The sequence below is a fragment of the Dermacentor variabilis genome, chromosome 10 (assembly GCF_050947875.1).
Source record: "Dermacentor variabilis isolate Ectoservices chromosome 10, ASM5094787v1, whole genome shotgun sequence".
NCBI lineage: Eukaryota > Metazoa > Arthropoda > Arachnida > Ixodida > Ixodidae > Dermacentor > Dermacentor variabilis.
In genome coordinates this window covers 41,696,570-41,715,635 of record NC_134577.1, presented here as the reverse complement: position 1 = coordinate 41,715,635, position 19,066 = coordinate 41,696,570, and positions in this window count along the sequence as shown.

Here is a 19,066-nt window from a genome sequence, read left to right as displayed (position 1 = left end):
AATGCGCCCAGAACATAACTTATGCCAAACATAAATTATATGCACCTCCAACTTACCTTTTGGAATCTATTTGAAGCAAAGTTTCTTTTTTAAAATGCTACACAACTAGCGGCGACGTTTAACTTTATGCATGTACCGAGTAAATTCATGCTATATTTATGCACAGGCTGCATATCACACAATTAAAAATTTGTAAACTACACAGCTCAGGAACTATTGCGAAATGCAATCATAATAGGTGGATGCACAGTGCGAGGTGCCTGTGTATCGATGCCAGGAGGACGAAGGCGATGTGTGATGCATTTCGAGGGAAGAACGATAATTCCAGGAGTATGCTGTGAGAAGGATCCATTCGTAACCAGATGTACTTGACACATTCGAGACACCTGTAATCTTGAGAAAGCGTGGTTTCGCAGCTTTGCGTAGATGGTGCCAGAAGGCCATGCTGTATCGGACACGTCCTTAGGCCTCTGAATATCTGATAAGCGATCTTATCATTATGGGAAACAAGATTCTTCACTGTTGGTCAAGGCACTAGGTTAAAAGTTTGAACAGTCGAGTGTACATTGCCTATGCTGCTTTACTAGTGAGACCATTGTGTCGTGCAACATTTATTTCTGCCCCTGCCTCTTCTTTTTGTGGACCACCTTTGTTCACGTCTCTGCTCACCTCTGTTTGTAGCTTCCGGACACTCTGTTTTCACTTCTTTGTCACTTCATACTGAGTTAGTTTCTTACATTCTGTTAACAACCTATAATAATATAACAATAGTAATGTTTATAGAATATTATTGCTAATAATAATGGGCGACAGCGGCATTCTGAGCACGACAGCAAGATTATGACACGACGACATTGACATGATGACGGGAAAATGACTACGTCCTCGGTGGCAGGACTACACTGCGGTGGAAGGAATACATGGCCATTGTAAGCAAGAACAGTGCATGCGTCGTCATTGACTACGGTGCTTCAACAGCGGCGGTCGCGAAAGCAGCAGTGTGTACTGTAGAATGTTTCGCTTTTAAGTGAATAGCTTTCTTTTCTTTTTTCGACCGTTTTCGTCGTTGTTCGGTGGTCGATGGTCGGTGTTCGGACTCGGCAAGGAAAACGTTTGCTCGTTCCTTCGCTTGTTCAATCATTCGTTAGTCAATGGTTCGTTCTTTCGTGTGTTCGTTCGTTGTTGGCTCGTTTAGTCTTTCGTTAGTTTGCTCCTTCAGGCTTTCGTTAAGTTGTTCGTTTGGGCAATTTACACGCTGATAATCATCGCCGATTATTTCCGCGCAATTTCCTCCTGCCACAGCAGTTCTGCGACCGACGTCACGCTCATAATCACACCGTCATCATGTCGCCGTCGTTTTGTAATCTTGTAGCTGTCACGCTCAGCATGTCGCTGTCATCGTCATCTTCCTGTCATTGTCGCCATGCCGTCGCCGTCGTCATTTCCGTATCTCATTGCAGTCGTTATTGTGCTGTCTTCTTTAAACCCCTGAAGTGGTTGTCATAGCCGTCACGTTGACGTCATAGTCAATTTTTGTCGCTCTCGTCATGACCGCGTCAGCTGCGCGGTCGTCTTGCAGTGTTCGTCCTTGTGGCATTATCACAGTGTTTGTTCTAACGCTGTCACCATGGCGTCGGCGTCATTTTTGTCACGCTTCAGCGCCGTTTTCGTTCTTGACGTTGTGCTGACGTAGTCGTACAATTGTCGTCTTATTGTCTCTCTCTCGCGCACACAGGCCAGATGCGCGCACACTCATGTGCACACACACTCACACACTGTTATTTATTAGGTTGCGAGATAATCAGGCAGGCAGGCGGCCTACCGGCCTAGCAGATAACGTTAACTACCTAAACAGTGTTATAGGAGCAGTTCTGATATTCACATTTCTCAGCTTTCGCACTTATTTAGATATGTATTTTAAAGCGAATCTTCCATTGCCTACTCACCAGGGTTTGGAGTGACTGCTGCTGCTGCTTCGTCGGTCGGTCGGTCGGGCAGACATATTTGTGGATATATGTATAGAAAACTAATATCGGGTGATCATTTTTATATTTCACACAATTTTTAAATATCACCTGTGGCAGATGGTGAAACCCATGCCATCCTCAAGATTGGTTCCTAGTTGATATGCCTTCCAATCTAATCGCAACGTGTGCCATAAAGTTATATTCTTGAACTTTCGTCGATTAGTTGATTGTATGTTGGTTTATTGTGAAATTATTGTCAGCCTCTTCAACTATTTCAGATCGCGGAATGAAGTTATGCGATCTACCACATGAGATCTTTAGAAATTCTGTAAGACGTAAGAATTATCACCCCGTATGCGTGTCGAGTGCAGGCACCAGCAAACGTGCTTATATAACCTCTGTATGCTGACCAATCAGGTAGTAATACGATAGTAGTGGATACATTTCTACATAACACCTGAACATCGAATACCTGCACTCAAGCATTTTTGAACTTCAGACGCGGAAATCACTGGCACGTTATATATCAATGATTACTTGTGAACTTTATTGATCATATGACATTAAGTTCCACTGGGTGTGTCAATTCTTGGCCGAACCTCCAGAATGGGTACGTGGTAAAGGATCCTTAATATAACTAGACATGTGTAATACATGTGTGCACACACATTTTATCGCCTTAATTACCTCGAGAAGCATACAACTCTGTTGTCCACGTGATATCACTGCATTGATATCACAAGTGTTTGAATTTCGCCATAACTTGTGAACGGTGTAGTCTATCTTTCATATAGTTTCTTATTGGAGCATTGACTAAGGGTTAACGTGATAAAAGAAAGCAAGCAAACGGGTTCAAACGCAGAGTACTAATAAATATTTGCAAAGCTGTACTGCAACATAAAAAATTGCATGATCGCAGCCATACCCAAGGAAAAAACTATAAGTCATCACCATCAGCCTGTTTATCTGCTCTCCCAGCGATTTCCATAACCTTTGATTTGCTCCAGCTTATTTCATCTTAAGTCTGACAACTTTCTAATTTTTTCGCACCGCTTAATTTCCTGCCGTCTTTGACTGCGCTTCACTTCTCTTGGCACCCAGTTTTTAACTCTAATGCACCTCCCGTCATCTGCTCTACGCATTACGTGGACCGTCCAGATCCATGGTTTCCTCTTAATGTTTACTAGAATATTGGCTACGCGATGTTTGCTAACTAATCCATATCGCTGTCTTCTTGTCTCTGAACAATATTCCTAACATTTTCCTTCTAAAGTTTGTGTGTTAATCCTTAAGGGTCTGCTCCGTATATTCGTGCCCATACCATTTTCAAGGATAGCGGTTAGCTGTCGGTTATGATTTCGTAAAGCGTACCGTATGGGGTCCTACTGTTCTTACTTTCCCGTAAATTTACTTGCCGTGATCAAAGTCTGTTACATTTCCTTAATGTAATGCACACTAATATTCAACCTTCGTCTTACTCTGTCGGCTCAGCTGTACCATAGCAGTCATACATTACGTTACTTACGAATTCACATAATCGAAAAATTACACAGCGTAATCATATGCATGTTATATTTTCGGCACAATTAATCTGATGGTGTTAGAATTCAGCCTTCTATCAAAGTTAATCGCTAGCATCTTCGTCCTTACGTGGCATTAGTGGAAGGGGAAATCTGACATACGACAATCAGTTATCAGGCCTCACGTAGGCAAATTTGCACGCTGCTTTAAGCAAAGGTCTAATGAGCCTGAGCTAAAAAATCTCGGAAGAATATGATGTTGGCATCCAGTTCGCAGGTATACAAAAGCCATCGCCGAAAGTAGAAAGAAACTCGTATCTTACACTTTCATACTAAACAAATAAGGCGAGAGATAATTGACGTAAAAAACTCCTGCAGTCGCGTTCGATATGTGTTAGCATCGCATAGCTTCGGTTGTTTTATCCCGTCAGCAAATGCGCTGTCGTGGGCTTCGCGGAACTGTGGCCTAGGCCGTTCTGCGCAACCAACTATTTTCGCCTTCACCGGAATGACTCATTTTTTGGCTTTTGGCACTGGGCTTGTTGCTGTATCTCGTGCACAGCCGAGAGCGTTTCCGGCGATGTGTCAAGCGCACTATATTTGCGCAGTGTCAAGAGTGAAATCTCGCAAAAGTGAAACTATCTTCGTAATAAATCGCCCCCCAATGCACCTCTAAATTCGCAAGATGAAAACAGAAAAGTAAAAACATACTACCAATGCCGGACACAAGTAAAGCTTGTCGTCCTATCATTTGCTAGATTGCACCTGGCGCAGTATTGCGCGAAACAAGCGTGGTTAGGAGTGGCAATGTCCTTTTCTCCATGACATACACACACACACATAAAAAGGTTTGATGTCATAATGAGTTAAACTTCTTGGAGTATTCAAGAATGCTGACGAATTACATTTTTGGGGACATCTTGACGGCGTTTCACGATTTACGCTGCGCAACATAAAACCTCAAGGTTTCGTGTGCCCCACCTTTGTCTGTGCTCACATACACGTGCAATGTTTTCTTTTTTTGCTTTATTTCATTGGTGCCCTGATTAAGCGGCACCAGGTCGACCTGATCCTGCCGTGCACACATCTTACAGGTAAAGACGATGTTGGCCTTTCGTGCATCATCACCAGGACCAGCGTGCGAGGTAGCACGGTGGCCGACTCTATTAGCCAGACCAGCAAGGTGAGCGCATCGAAGACACGACTTCTTGCGTCCTAATCCCTCCGTTGACTTTCGCTCCGCAAAAGTACTTGCGTAAAACAATCTATAGCAGCCTGGTGTCTTTATTCCCGCAGTGCAGATCTGGTGGTCAGCTGTTCTGGAGCCCTGGTGCCTTCCCCGTCCTGTGGACTTGGTCGCCAGCTTTTCTATCGACCTGGTATCACACTGCCCACTCTGCGCGCCTGGCGACTAGGTGTTCTAGCAGCCTGGTATGTTGCTGCCCGCCTTGAGGACCAAGTGGATGGCAGTTCTGGTGGCCTGGTCTTTTGCTGCTTGTTCTGCGGACCTGGTGGTCAGCTATTCAGGCGGCCTGGTTTGCTGATCAGATTTTAGCGCCCGCGGTATCCAGTAATAGCAGGCAAAAGTTTGTTTCATTCTATCTGAATTACTTCATAATATATGGCTAGTTGGGCGAGATGGTGGGTTGGAATTTTCAAAATTAGTGACTGTGCTCAGTTCGTTTCTTATATTGATTTCGGCAATTTCCTTGTAATTAAACGCCACCTTCGCCTGAATCACAGGCGATGTAGGCAGCACTGATATCGCGGTTTGATTTTGCCCAGGCTACCCTTTCATTATTGTCTATGCCTGTGGTTGCACGCAAGAGTGCTTACCTGCTTTCGTTATTATCTTTAGCTTGTCCCGTCCTGACGAAACAACTATGCTTTTTTAAGGAAACCATGACTTGACTGGAAGGATGCTGGCCGCTCGTTTATCCCCTTGAATCTTGGTTCAGGCAAAGCGGGGAGGACAGCAAGGCCAAGTTTCGCTTCCCAGCAGATCAGGTAAGCAGGCACTGTGAGTGTGTTTTGAAGTGACCACGCTCAATGAAATTTCGGAGTAGCAGCCATACGCGAAGTGCTTTCCACTGCTCCTTGCTACAGACGTTTTCTTTCACGGGAAGTAGGTGTATCAACAGTTTTAAAAAATGCGCTACAGCTGCTTTTCAGCACAGCACGCCACCGAATTTGATGTAAACGCGTTGAAAAAAATAACCTGAGCTTTCGTCATTGCGGAAAGTAATCAAAACTTTCTTTTAAATGTATTCTGTGATTACTGCAGGCCGATTTGTTTGCGACGTTTGGCCTTGTTTTTGTCTCTTTCCATCAGCGTTAAAATACTGTGAATCAACGAAACGCTGAGAACAAAAAGCTTTACAGAACAAAAAAAGTCATACAAGTTTATAGCACGCACGTTGGAATGTATTTGAAGCGAATATTTTTAAACATTATACCACTAACGGCGATATGTAAAGTTGTTTGGTTTCATCCTATTCAACGAGTAGAATCAAGCAGTGGTTATGCACTTGCTTTATATAATGCATTTCTTTTTGTGTTTGTGCACTACACCATTCAGGAGCTATTCCGAAATGGAAACACTAGATCAGGCGATGCACATTGTCAGATGTTCGTGTTGCAATTTCATGACTGCGAAATGCGATGTGTGATGCTTGTCGAGAGAAGAATGCATGTGGCTGGTGTATGCATAGAGAAGTAGGACACATTTGTAATCTCGCGTATTCGGGGCCTATTCGATGCAGTTGTAATCTTGAGAAAGCGCGTTTCGGTAGCGTTGCTTAGACGGGCACGGAAGGTCATGCACCCTTTGTTCTTGCAGCTACGAGCTCGGGTCCCAGAGTATACTTGAAGATCGGTCTTTCGTAATGGGTATTTTCTTGACTTTGTAAACGCACGTGTTTAAAAGAAGAAATCGCTTTTCCCGTGACCATGCTGCATTATTAATGGTTCCAGCGAATTGTATATTCTATTTCTGCCGTGCCTGTTTTCTTTGACAATGACCCTTCAAAGTTTTTTGTGTGTTCAATTTGGACTTTCAATGTTATACGTTCACTTCTATTTCTAACTGTATTTTCACTTCTGTTGTCCCGTCGCACTTTGGGAGTCAATTGTGGGCCACTTATTTGGTAACGGTAATCTGTCAGCCCATCTGTGAACCTAACACTGCTATTGACGTGCCAAGGAACAACCTAGTGGTCTTGAGTAATAATCAGCAGTAGCAATATTCTGTGCATGACAACAAAATAACGGCGCAGCGACGTTGACATGACGTGATGACTATGTCGATGGTGGTATTACTACTTAAATGCTGTGGCAGGAAAAAGTTGGAACTCCAAGCATGTATAGCGCATGCGTCGTCATTGAGGATGGTGTTTAAGAGGAAGCTTTAGCTCGGGCCCAACTCCGACGCGGCCTATTCAAATACATGTAAAACGCAAAAACGTTTTTATGAGATAACCCCTGGACCGATTTTGATGAAATTTGTTGCATTTGAAAGAGAAAGTTAAATTCTAGTGACTGTTGGAAGCGGAATTTCGATTTAGGGCTTGAATTTTCTTAAAACAATTTTCAAATATTTGACCGTCTGAAAAAAATAGAAGCACGAAGTTTATAAATTCATAGCTCTGCATCAAGAACAGATATCGCGGTTCTGTAAACGGCATCCGTTAGATCATTCAAAGCGGACAAATTCAATATGTCATGTTACATCTTACGTGAATTTTTTACGTTGGTTACAACGGTTTTGCAAAAGTTGTATTTCTCTATCATTAAATTTTTTTATATTCATGTGTAACATATCAATTTTGTCCGCTTTAGATGTACTATTAGATGCAATTTACAGAATTGTATTATCATTTTTAGTGGTTGAGTTACAGAGTTGTAAACTTGATAGTATCGTTTTTTGAAAATTTTCGATTTTTGTCAATTTTTAATAAAAGATTGACGACCTAACTCAAAAATTCGAAACCAACAGTCACTAGATTTTAAGTTTGTTTTTTAAATGCAACAAACCTCGTCAAATTTGGTGCAGTGGTTGCCGAGAAAAACGAATTCTCCTTTTACATGTATTTAGATAGGGGCACTCGAGCTAAAGCTTCCTCTTAAGCAGCGGTGGCGGCAGCAGCAGCAGCGCGTCCTATATAATGTTTATGGTTGCAACCTCTATGAAAATAGCGTTTTTGCTTCTTGAGCCTGTTTCCGTGGTTGGTCGGTGGTCTAGGTCGGCATGGAGTGCGCTGGCTCGTTCGTTGGTCGTTTCGTTCGTTGATTCGTTTTTTCGTTGATTCTTTCTTTCGTTATTTCGTTCTATCGTTAATTTGTTCGTTGGTTCGTTCGTTCGCTTGTTGGTTCGTTAATTAGTCCGCACTTTCGTTTGCTCTTTCAACAGTTCCTGTATTTCGTCGTTGATTATTGGTGGATCGTTATTGCGTTACTTCGTTGGTTAGTCTGTGTGCCAAGGCGAGCTTTCTGGTTCATTTCTATTGATCTCTCCTGCACGGCCGGCGGCGCCGCGCATGCGCGGACTCGAGCGTCATCTGGTGGTGCTGCAAGGCACCCAGCGGCGCACGCGGCGCGCGCCTCTCTGATTGGTTGAGTTTTTGTCCACGGATACGACAGATTGGTAGAGGTATACAGCTTCGCTGTAAAATGTCTAACAAGCGCAGCCACAATTATTCTACCTGACTAATGTTAACAGTACCACAAATTTCAAACTGGGTGAACTGGAACTTATCCAGTGAAGCGGTGCATCTATAGAACAAAGTACCAAGAAAATTGACGTGCACTGCCTGACAATTGAAAGTTCATCGTAAAATATCGGGCAACTGTTTCGTTCGGAGCACGTATGCGGCTCTGCCGTCCAATATGCTTTCAGTTATCAGAAAAAGATAGTCTTTCTGTTTCGTAAGGACTGCTTCAATGGCTGCATTTCACTCCAGAAACCCAGCAGTGAAATACGATTTGTCTACCTACTTCACTTTATTGTCGTATATTGTCCGGTAAAAATTAGTCCGTATCTACTTACTACGGTGTTCCTCGTAATCGCCGAGTTGCTTTGGAATCTGATACGCTAGTTTAAAGCTGCGGCTTCTTCCTGATAGACGGTAACGCAAACTCATTCGGAGTAAAGTTGGCACCCGTGCTTGCCATTGGCAAACAAGAATGAAGAGTACATGACAGTGGTGAATTCGGACCCAGAATCGTTTTCAGTTTGACTTGGCAATCACTGAGCCCAACCATTCAGCACTGATGCGTTGATATTACTCTAAAATATGCCTACACAACACAGTCTAAACACGGCAATGTTACAATTTTGTTCCCTCCAGAAGGTAAGCTGTATCTTTTAATTATTGCCGTTAGCGCTACTTCAAAACTTCATCCCGTTTCAGGTATGTGTATCTGTCTTTTGGTTTATCCGCATCCATGATCCAGGCCAACATAGGTCATGGCGTAGTCCGTGGGCTGATGAAGACAGCATTTGGCGGCTGTGCTACGAAAACAGGTCCGGAACCGACATTCGGGCTCACTTAAATCTGTCTGTTGGTTTATCCGCATCCATGATCCAGGCCAACATAGGTCATGGGGTAGTCCGTGGGCTGATGAAGACAGCATTTGGCTGCTGTGCTACGAAAACAGGTCCGGAACCGACATTCGGGCTCACTTAAATCTGTCTTTTGGTTTATCCGCATCCATGATCCAGGCCAACGTAGGTCATGGGGTAGTCCGTGGGCTGATGAAGACAGCATTTGGCTGCTGTGCTACGAAAACAGGTTCGAAACCGACATTCGGGCTCACTTAAGTCACTGGTTTTTGTGATGGTAAGTACTGGTTCTCAATGAACTTCTTTTATGCCATTATGGGTCACTGTGCACGTGTCGCTCACCAGCGAACCTCTTTTACACCATGTTTGATCACTAGTTATGTGCCATTACCCTCCACCATGGCGTAGTGGCTTTGGCGTTGCGTTGCTACGTGTGAATGCGCGTGATCAAATTGCGGCCGTCACTGCCGCATTTCGATGGGGACGAAGTGCGAGAGCGCCCGTGTGCCGTCCACTGGTTGCCCGTTAAAGTACAACAATTCGTCAAAGTTATTCGGTTGTCCCCCACTACGGTGTGCCTCATAATCATACCGTGGTTTTAGTACGTAAAATCCCATATTTAACTTTTTATGTTTCATTGTGTACGCATTGTCCTTCAGTAAACATTACTGACGACGTCAGCTTGGGTAAATACAGGGATTTGCGCCACTGGGTATGGGCCGCATTTCAGTGAACCTCTTTCACGCAAACTTGGGTCATTGGGCTGTTCTAGCGGCCCGTTGTCTTGCTGTCTGCCCCTTAGACTTCGTGGCCAGGCCTTATTGTACGACGATGTCTGGCAGCCCGCCAGCGGTACCGGTGGCTAGCCGTTGTAGCAGCCTGGTGCCCTGGTGGCCGCGCTGTGGATCTGGTGGCCAGCTGATCTAGCGATGTGGCGACTCCATGCCTGTCCTGCGGACCTGGTGACCAGCTGTTATAGCAGACTGGTGTCTGGATACCAGCCCTGTGGATCTGGTGGCCAGCTGATCTAGCCACGTGATATCTCGATGCGTGCCCTGCTGACCAGCTGTTCTACCAGCCTGGTGTCTTGATGCACGCCCTATTAATCTGGTGGCCAGCTGATCAAGCGCCCTGGTATCTCAATGCTCCTTCTGCGGATCGGGTGACCTGCTCTTCTAGTTGCGTGATGACTTGTTGCGCGCATTGTAGACCTGTTGGCCAGCTGCTGCTGTGCCTTTCTCAGGTGCTGATGAAAAGATCGCGCGTACGGTAAAGTCAACAGGTGGCAAAAGTTCTTGTTATCACAATTTGTTTATCAAAAAGACAAGTTGGGCTATTCTTGGTAGGCATACGCATAGTCAGCGTTTGTGTTAATTTCGTTCCTTTCGCGGTGCTTGATTTCTGTCTTTTTTTTTGTGTTTAGCCATTATATTAGCTGCAATAACGGACGATGTAACCTGAATCAATATCACGGGTTGCCTTCGCCTAGCAGTCATTTTGCCACTGGTGGTGCCTGCGGTGGCCTGAAAGATTGATCACCTCCTTTCCTGAAACGCTTAAGCCTGTAACGTCCGAATGTAATCCACGGCGCTTTTTCGAAGACACTATGAAATACCCGGATCAGCACTAGTGTCTCGTTTATATTTAGTATCCCCATGGCTTTTGGTTCCAACAACGCGGTCATGGACAGCCGGGCCATGTTCCGCTTCCTAGCAGATGAGGTGAGCACAATACTTGCGACTGTTTTGAAACAATTATGCTCAATCAACCTTTGGCGTAGCAACCAAGCGAAGAGGCACTCACTTCTAGATTGAATTACCACTTTTTCTATCGTGCTCGCGAACTTGGAGTGTCTGTGATTAGATAATATACTACAACTACCTTATTACAACGAAGGCGCAAAATAAAGCAACGGACGAATGAAGGCGACACGGGACGTGTCGTGGACGCCTACGTGGTTGTCCGGTGTCGCCTTCCTTCGTCCGTTGTTTTATGTGGCGCCTTCGTTGTAATCGTGTAAAACCAACTCGCCCACCAGCACGTGCTCAGTATAGCTACCTGTTCAGTGCAGCACGTACCTGAAGTTGATGTGTAACTGAGATAATCTGTTCGTCCCTAATTCCGAAACGCAGTTCAAAACTTCCTGATAGAGTATTCAATCAACACTGCAGGCAGATTTCCATTTCTGACATTTTACTTTGTTTTTGATTTTTATCGTGTAGGCACCCTTGTGGATCAATGCTCATTCAATGCACATATGTCATATTTGAAGTGAAGCTTTTTAAAATATATGCTATACAGCTAACCGCGATGCGCCGAGTTGTTTAATTTCATCCTATGCAACGATTAATTTCATGAAATGATTATGCACAACCTTCACCTCGCACTATCTTTAGGTTTGTGCTCTGTACCATTCAGAAGCTATTCTGTAATGCAAACGCCAAATGAGTTGGATGCGCATTGTGACAGTTCTTCGTAGCGATGTTACGAGGACGAAGACAACGTGCGAGTGCGTGTAAAAGGAAGAATACCGATGACAGGTGTGGGCACAGATATGAGGAGGTTGCGCTTCGCCTTTTATTTTTTTCAGTATTTTTTTCTGATGTTTGCACCGTTGATTCTCTTCGCTTGGCAAACCAATTGTAACCTTTCCTCGGTGGTCAGGCTTCATTTCCTGTGCGTAGCGTGTATGTGTCCGAAATGATAATTTTAATTTGCGTGTAATAATCGCTTCAAGTGCTCTGTCTACAAGCTTACTTTTTCTCGATTATTTTGATTTTTGTTGTTTTCCTTTGTATGCACAATGCGCTTGATTGTACCTTGTTAAACTTTATTACAATATCGATGTTCTTTGCGTGAAAATCTTCTTAGACCACGTTTGTTTCTCTAATCCTGGCCTGGCGAATGTGCCGCGTTTTTTCCCCACTTTTTTGCGTACGTCTGTGCGCAAAGCGCGCCTATTTTCGAAATGTCAATTTTTCCTTAAAACATGACTTTCCCTTTTGTAATGCCCTCTTGCCATGCTCTCACCTGAGTTTGAAAATAAATAAATACACCTGTCATCGCCATTGTTGCATCGACAAGCACAAGTCGCCTTTGTCCTCTTGACTTCGCTGCGTAGATGCTTGTCACAGTGTAGCTTCCTGATTTGGTGTTTGAATTTCGGCATAGCTTGCGAATGGTGTAGTTTATAAATAAAAAATGGAACAATTTGACCACTTGTCCCTTTTGGTGAATAAACATGCAAATTGTAGTGGACTTCACACTGCACAGGATGAGTGTAAGCACAATGTTACGCATCGCCGTTAGACGTAGTTCAGTTATTCAACCACTTCACTTAAGCTTTGCTTGACATAAACCTTATTATGCCCATCGGATCTGCAAAATTCTTTTTTCGCATGTCATGCACCAGGAGTTTGTTTATTTGAGCGCTTTAGTACATTGCAGGCTGTGCAACAGTGTGTAGATGCACGAAAGAAAATTGGACTGCGAACAGTCGATCTAAAGTTCGCAAATTTCCCAGCTTGATCTATCGTGTTATTTCTGTAAGTGATATGTATTCTGCGCCATTTTGAGCAAAAACAATTTAAACTAAGCGCACTTGTTTAATCCCTGCCGTTCATCTTGCTATTTCAATAACGTAGGGTGACATGTTTCTAATGACTTGCTCCTACAGTGAGTGAACCCAAGCGAGAATAATCACAATCGGACCGCCGAATGCATAAAATGTAGGAATGAAGCACGAGTCCAGGTGTCTTTCACCTCGTGCCTTAATGAAAAAAAATTTCGTCGTACACATTTGAGTAGATTAGACGACGCACTACAGTTATCATGACGTCAAGTAACACTGGGCTGTATTATACTCCTAATATTTTGACTTTCCTACCATGGTTTTGCTATTTTGACGCCGTTAAAACGTTGCCACTTAGGCTCATTGATAATATTTTTTTTTATTCAGCATTGATTTAGACACAGTGAAGGTCTTGGATGGCAAGGCTAAAGGCAGTACATTGTCTGCCTGACTAAGGCCCTGTCACCCATACATTGCTCAACAGTGCGGTAGCATATAACATACAGATAGTATACACACATATCAATAGCGTGGATTAGACATACATAGCATACATTGCAAACATACGTGCATTAAATACAACAATCACTATACAACTTTCCAAGTAGAGATAGTTTAGGATCAACAGAGTAATATGAACACGAAAAAAACTTTATATATTTACAAGCACAAAATGAAACGCACTTAAAATAATTGTACATAAAACACACAAAAACCAATTAGCACAATGTCAATCAGAAAGGGAGAGCAAATATTTTTTCATGGCACTTTTAAAGCAGTTTAATGATCTGAAGTTCTGCGCTATAGTGCATTTATGAAGGATGGGACTAAGTATGCTAGTTGTTTTCTACCGTAGTTCGTCCTGCAAGATAGAACTCTAATATGGTCATGCCTGAAATTGTATTGGGTGTAACTTGAGAGGGGGTTTTGATAAAGAATGAGTGAATTTTTCACGAGTTCGCCTCGTATGTATATAGCGAGCATAAGTTCGTACAGTTGATTAATTTTTAAAAGTGCATGCTTTGTTTATACGTTTGTTAAGTACGTTTACTGAGTGTAAAAGGAATGAAGGCGAAGCATGGTAACACGGCACAATCTTCCGACATATTTTTTGAAGAAAAATATAGATATAATCCTGTCATCTATCCCGAGAAACCATAGCTCATTATGGAATAGCGCAACAGATTACAAGCTCACGCAGCACTAAACCAACCGGCGTTTCTCCTTTATTTATGTCTACATTTCGTTGTTGGTTGCTGGCCAAACCGACCACGTAGCTTAATTTGTTACCCATTGCACCTCATAGCCTCTCGCTAAATGTGACGGTGAAGTGAAGCACTAAAATTAGGAAGGCGAATTTGAGAAAAAAAAATATGATCATCAGCCTATTTTGAATCTCTATAGCAACACCCTTTATGTGCCCTATGCATTAAATGAACTACCAAGCTCCCTCTTTTCGTTATTGAAGACCTGACGTCTTGCATCATAAATTGTTCATTGCATTTCGCTTTGTCAAGGCGATTGCCTATGACACAATTTCACGCAGTCTAAACTCATGTACGCCAATGTCTCTTAATATTCGCAGCAATTAAGTGTGAACAAGACGCTATAAGACGTTTATTTCTTCAATTGTAATCGAAACTAATGAAACTCATATTTATAACTTGCACAGCCACAATTATCTTGCCTTCCTAATGTTATCGCTACTAAGATTTGCGAAATTGCTGAACTGGAACTTATCTAGGGGAGCAGACCATGAATAACACAGTACGCAAAAAAAAATTGCATACGTGCACTGCCTTACAATTAAAGATTCATTGGAATACAGCGTGAAGGCATCTCCGTCGTTCATATAATGTATGTGGCACTGCTGTCCAGTGCCACATACAGTTTAACAGGGTACAATCAAGCGCATTGTGCATACAAAGGAAAACAACAAAAAAACATAATCGATAGAAAGTAAGCTTGTAGTCAGAGCACTTAAAGCGATTACTAGACTAAAATTAAAATGATCATTTCCGACACACACATGCTATGCACACGAAATGAAGCAAACCACCGAAGAAAGGTTGCGCTGCTGAGGAAAGGTTGCACGTGTGCGCTGCTTAAACGGCTACATTTCCCTCCAGAATCCCAACAGTGAAATTCGATTTTTGTGCGTACTTTAGACCGTATAATTTCGTATAAAGATTGGTCCGCATCTACCTACTACGGCATCCATTATAATCCCCGAGTTGCCTTGGAATGTATTAATGTGAAATGAAAAGGAAACACATCAGGGTTCGCCAGGCTTCTTCCTGATCGACGGTTACTCAAGCTCATTCGGCGCAAATGCCACCCATGCTTGCTATTGGCCATTGATCCAGTACTTCTACCAAAATTTTACGTGCAAATAATCTAAGCAGAAACTATTTACACGGTATATTTACAAAAATCACAAACACTGGCCAAACTGGAAGCCAGCCCACGTGATGACTGGGCACGTAGTCTTCTTTCAGAAGCTGCTCTCTTCGACAATCACGTCAGAATATGAAATGAAGTCGCAGATTTTCATACGAGAAACGATTTTCATACGATTTTCATACGTGACTGTGGACCCAGAGGCGCTTTCAGCTAATGACTCGGTTGTTATTGAGTCCACCGACTCAATACTGACAGTATTCTAAAAGGCAACGGCACAAAGCAAAGCAATAACACGAGAATAATACAGTTAAGTCCACTCTTGTGTGTTACAATTGCACTTTCTAAGTATTGCTGTTCACACTTGTTGATGTTATGGTATGTGCCCCTAATCAGTGGACGTCTTTTAGCCCAACTTTATTATTATTATTATTTGTTTTGAACACATATATACAATTAACAGGAAAGGGAAAGCGAGGAGCAAGCTGGCAACTGTCACAGAAAAGGGCACAACGCCTGCCTGCTCTTCAGAAGGGACGTGACAGCAACACAGAAATGGAAGAGAGGAAGGAGGGGAGGAAAGAGGAAAGGAAGAGCAACAGGACAAATCTAAAGAATAAAGTAGAACACAGCACAGTTCGCACACAGTAGGGCTGGTCACTGAAGGTCACGCTACTACAGAATGTTGAATAAAATAGTTTCGACGCTACAAACGTGAACCTTAGTTAACTCTAGAAAACTGAGTAGAGCGCGATAAGCGTCGCTGGTTATGTGGAATAACCCACTGTCGGGGCGTAGTGGCTTTGATGTAGAGCTAAGCCCGAGGGCGCTTAATCAAATCAGCGCCCCGGCTACTGCATTTCGAGGGGCAGGGACAGGGATCAATGCGAAAACACCGGTGTAACGTGCATTGGGTGCACGTATAAGAAACCGAGGTGCTCAAAATTAATCCCGATTCTCCCAATAAGGCGTGCCTCATAATCCAATCATGCTTTTGGCGCGTAAAAGCCCATACTTGAATTATTTTTATGTGCCGCCGTTTATGGGCTGAATTTCAGTCAATATCCTTGAAGCCAACATGGGTAATTGGGTAGGTGCCGCTGGGTATGCGCCGCAATTCAATGAACCTTTCTTCACTCGACCTTGAATCACTGGACTGTTCTGGTGGCCCTGTGTCTTGCCGCAGCCTCCCCCGAGAACCTGGTGTTCAGGCCTTCTGGCAACGGATGTGGCCTGGCGGCCCAGCCTGCGGATCCGGTGGCCAGCTGTTCTAGAGACCTGGTATCTCGGAGTCCACCCTGCTTGCCTGGCGTGCAGCGGTTCTCGCTGCGCGCCCTGTCGACCTCGTGGCCATCGGTTCTCGTCGCGTCTTCGGCCGCTCATCAGAAGATCGCGCGTGCGTTAAGGAATCGCAGGTGGTGAAACCTTTTTTATCTGGCACATTTTCTTTTGAAATATACAATTTGGGCGAGTTTGCAAGCGCAAGTGCTTTATTTTTCTTCACATAATCATGATTATACAGATATGTGGGCCGATAGCCGGGGAACGCTAGTTTTCGGTGAGGCTTATAGCGCGTGAAAAAGACAAGGACGAAAGGAAGACGTGACACACACATGCGCTATGTGTGTGTCACGTCTTCCTTTCGTCCTTGTCTTTTTCACGGGGTATAGGCCTCAAGATGTCTTACCAACCAGCCCAAATCACTGCATTACAGTAGTTTCCAGTCCAGTACCAAAACGTAACAGACAGATCAGGTGCAGATTTTAACAGCAAAGAATTCCGGAACAGCTCATGATTTATAACAAAGAAGAAACATTCTGAACATACTCCTAATTAATCGATTCAAGTAAGAGATGTTTGTTATCAAGAAAAAAGAATTTGCTACACTGCTTGAAATTACGTGTGGTTTAATACTTTAGGGGTAAAGTATTCCAGTTTTTGTGTCACTGAATTCAATTAACCTTTCGTTGTATACGTTGTAACGTTTTGGGTAAGTTGAGGTTACCTTTTAAAGCATGTCTAGTACAGCGAGTTGGAAAAGGAAAGGCGTTTCGAGGAATATGAAAGTTAGTGCACAAAATATTATTCACTGAAATTGAGATCTTATGATTACATAGTACCTTAACCGATAACACACGTTGTTTGGAAAATATCATTAACTGTATCACTGGTATAACTTCATTTGCTAATTATTTTCAGGGCCCTTTTCTGTAGTTCTTGTAAAGGTTGTATATCCTGTAAGTCACGCCCCAAGGTACTAAACAATAACTAATTGGCTATCGCAAAACGCGCAGTAAAGGGATTTGAGTACTTCGCGAGGGAAATATTGCTTTGATTTAATTAGGGAGTAACAACTGTATGCGACCTTCTTGCATAAATTATGAAAATGTACCTCCAAATCTATATGCTGGTCAAACATGACGCCCAGATATTTAAACGAATGAACTTCTTGGATGGGGTTATTATTTAACGCAATATTTATTTGACAGGTGTCAACATTTTCTCCTCGATCAAAAAACGAAACATTTTGCCTTACTACTATTTAAAGTTAATTTGTTTTCTAAAAACCACAAGAAAATTCTTGATAACTCAGCCATCATATGTGTTTCCAGTGCAGAAAGTATTTCTCCTGTAAATATAAAGGATGTCATTTAATTATTTTAAATTAAGGAGACCATTAATGTACGATGAGAATAACACGGGACCGAGCACAGGACCTTGTGGGACTCCGCTGGTGACTGGCCTGTGGGTAGAATAATAATCACCCATTACTACCATTTGTTACCGTGAGGATAAATAACTGGAAAAAATTCTAGGGAGTCATTTGTAACGCCAAAAGGTTCAAGGCTTTGGATAGTATAGAGTGAGAAACGGTGTCAAAGGATTTTTTATATCCAAAAATATTCCTATAATTCGTTTATTATTATAAAGTGCATAATTTATTAATTGCGAAACTGTTAGAAAGAGAGAACCCTTTAGTGAAAGGCAGATTTTAGCGGGCATATAGGCATCGCCGACATGCTACTTTGCGTGGTGAAGGGAATTGGGAGAGAAATAGAAGAGGGAGGCGCAAAAAAAAAAAACGGAATAACTTAAACAAAATTTGCCGCTGAGTTTTTTGACTCATGGGAAACGGTTTAAAGTCTTTCAGTGTATGCGCCGTCCTACAATGAGGTGACAGGATTCGCTGCGCGAAAGGCGCATGCAGGTGACAGAGTAGAACTAAAGTTTGCCGAGTTGACCAATTTTTTTCCAAGTATGTAAATAAAAAAGTTCGTCGCACGCCTCTGTTGTGTGAGGCAGGCTAAAGAGCCTAAGACATAGTCACATGACAAACGTCTTTGTGTAAGCGAATGCATGCAATGTTCATAGGACGTACGCTCGTCGGCATACGCTCCACACTGTATGCTCCATGGTTTCAATTCAGTCACAGTTCTGGCAGTGTGGATTTGTCACTTGACCGACGCGGTACCGTAAGCCATTTCCATAGGCGGGGTTCTTGCGAACATGATGATATAGAGTTAGTACTGCTGTTGATCTCGAGCTGGAGGGAACACAGCCATGCTGCTGCGAACAAATCACATTGTTTTCGTATAGAAATCACTTCAATCTCTTGGAAATTAGTTTTTCGGAAAGTGTTCATCACACTCAGACCAGAAAGTGGCCTATAATTCTCTGGTTGGTTCGAAACTTGCATACGGGAACGACTTTGGCTGTTTTTGATATATCTAGATACGAGCTGGAAGCAAACGCTAGATTGAATACATGACATATAGGACTGCAGAGAAGGTCTATATTGTCTTTTAATATCCTAGTGGGTATACCATCATGACCAGCCGCTTTCTTTAGAGGTATTTGATTTATCGTTGATATAAGTTCGTCTCGAGTTATTTCTTCTAGATGCAAATCGTTGCCAGCTATTCTAGGTAAGGCAGGCGCTGGCTTACAGGATAAGAACTGATTAGCTAACTTCATTCCTATGGTAGCAAAATAGCAATTTAAACATTTTAAAAGATAAGCTTTTGATTTGGCTGAGATTTTGCCATAG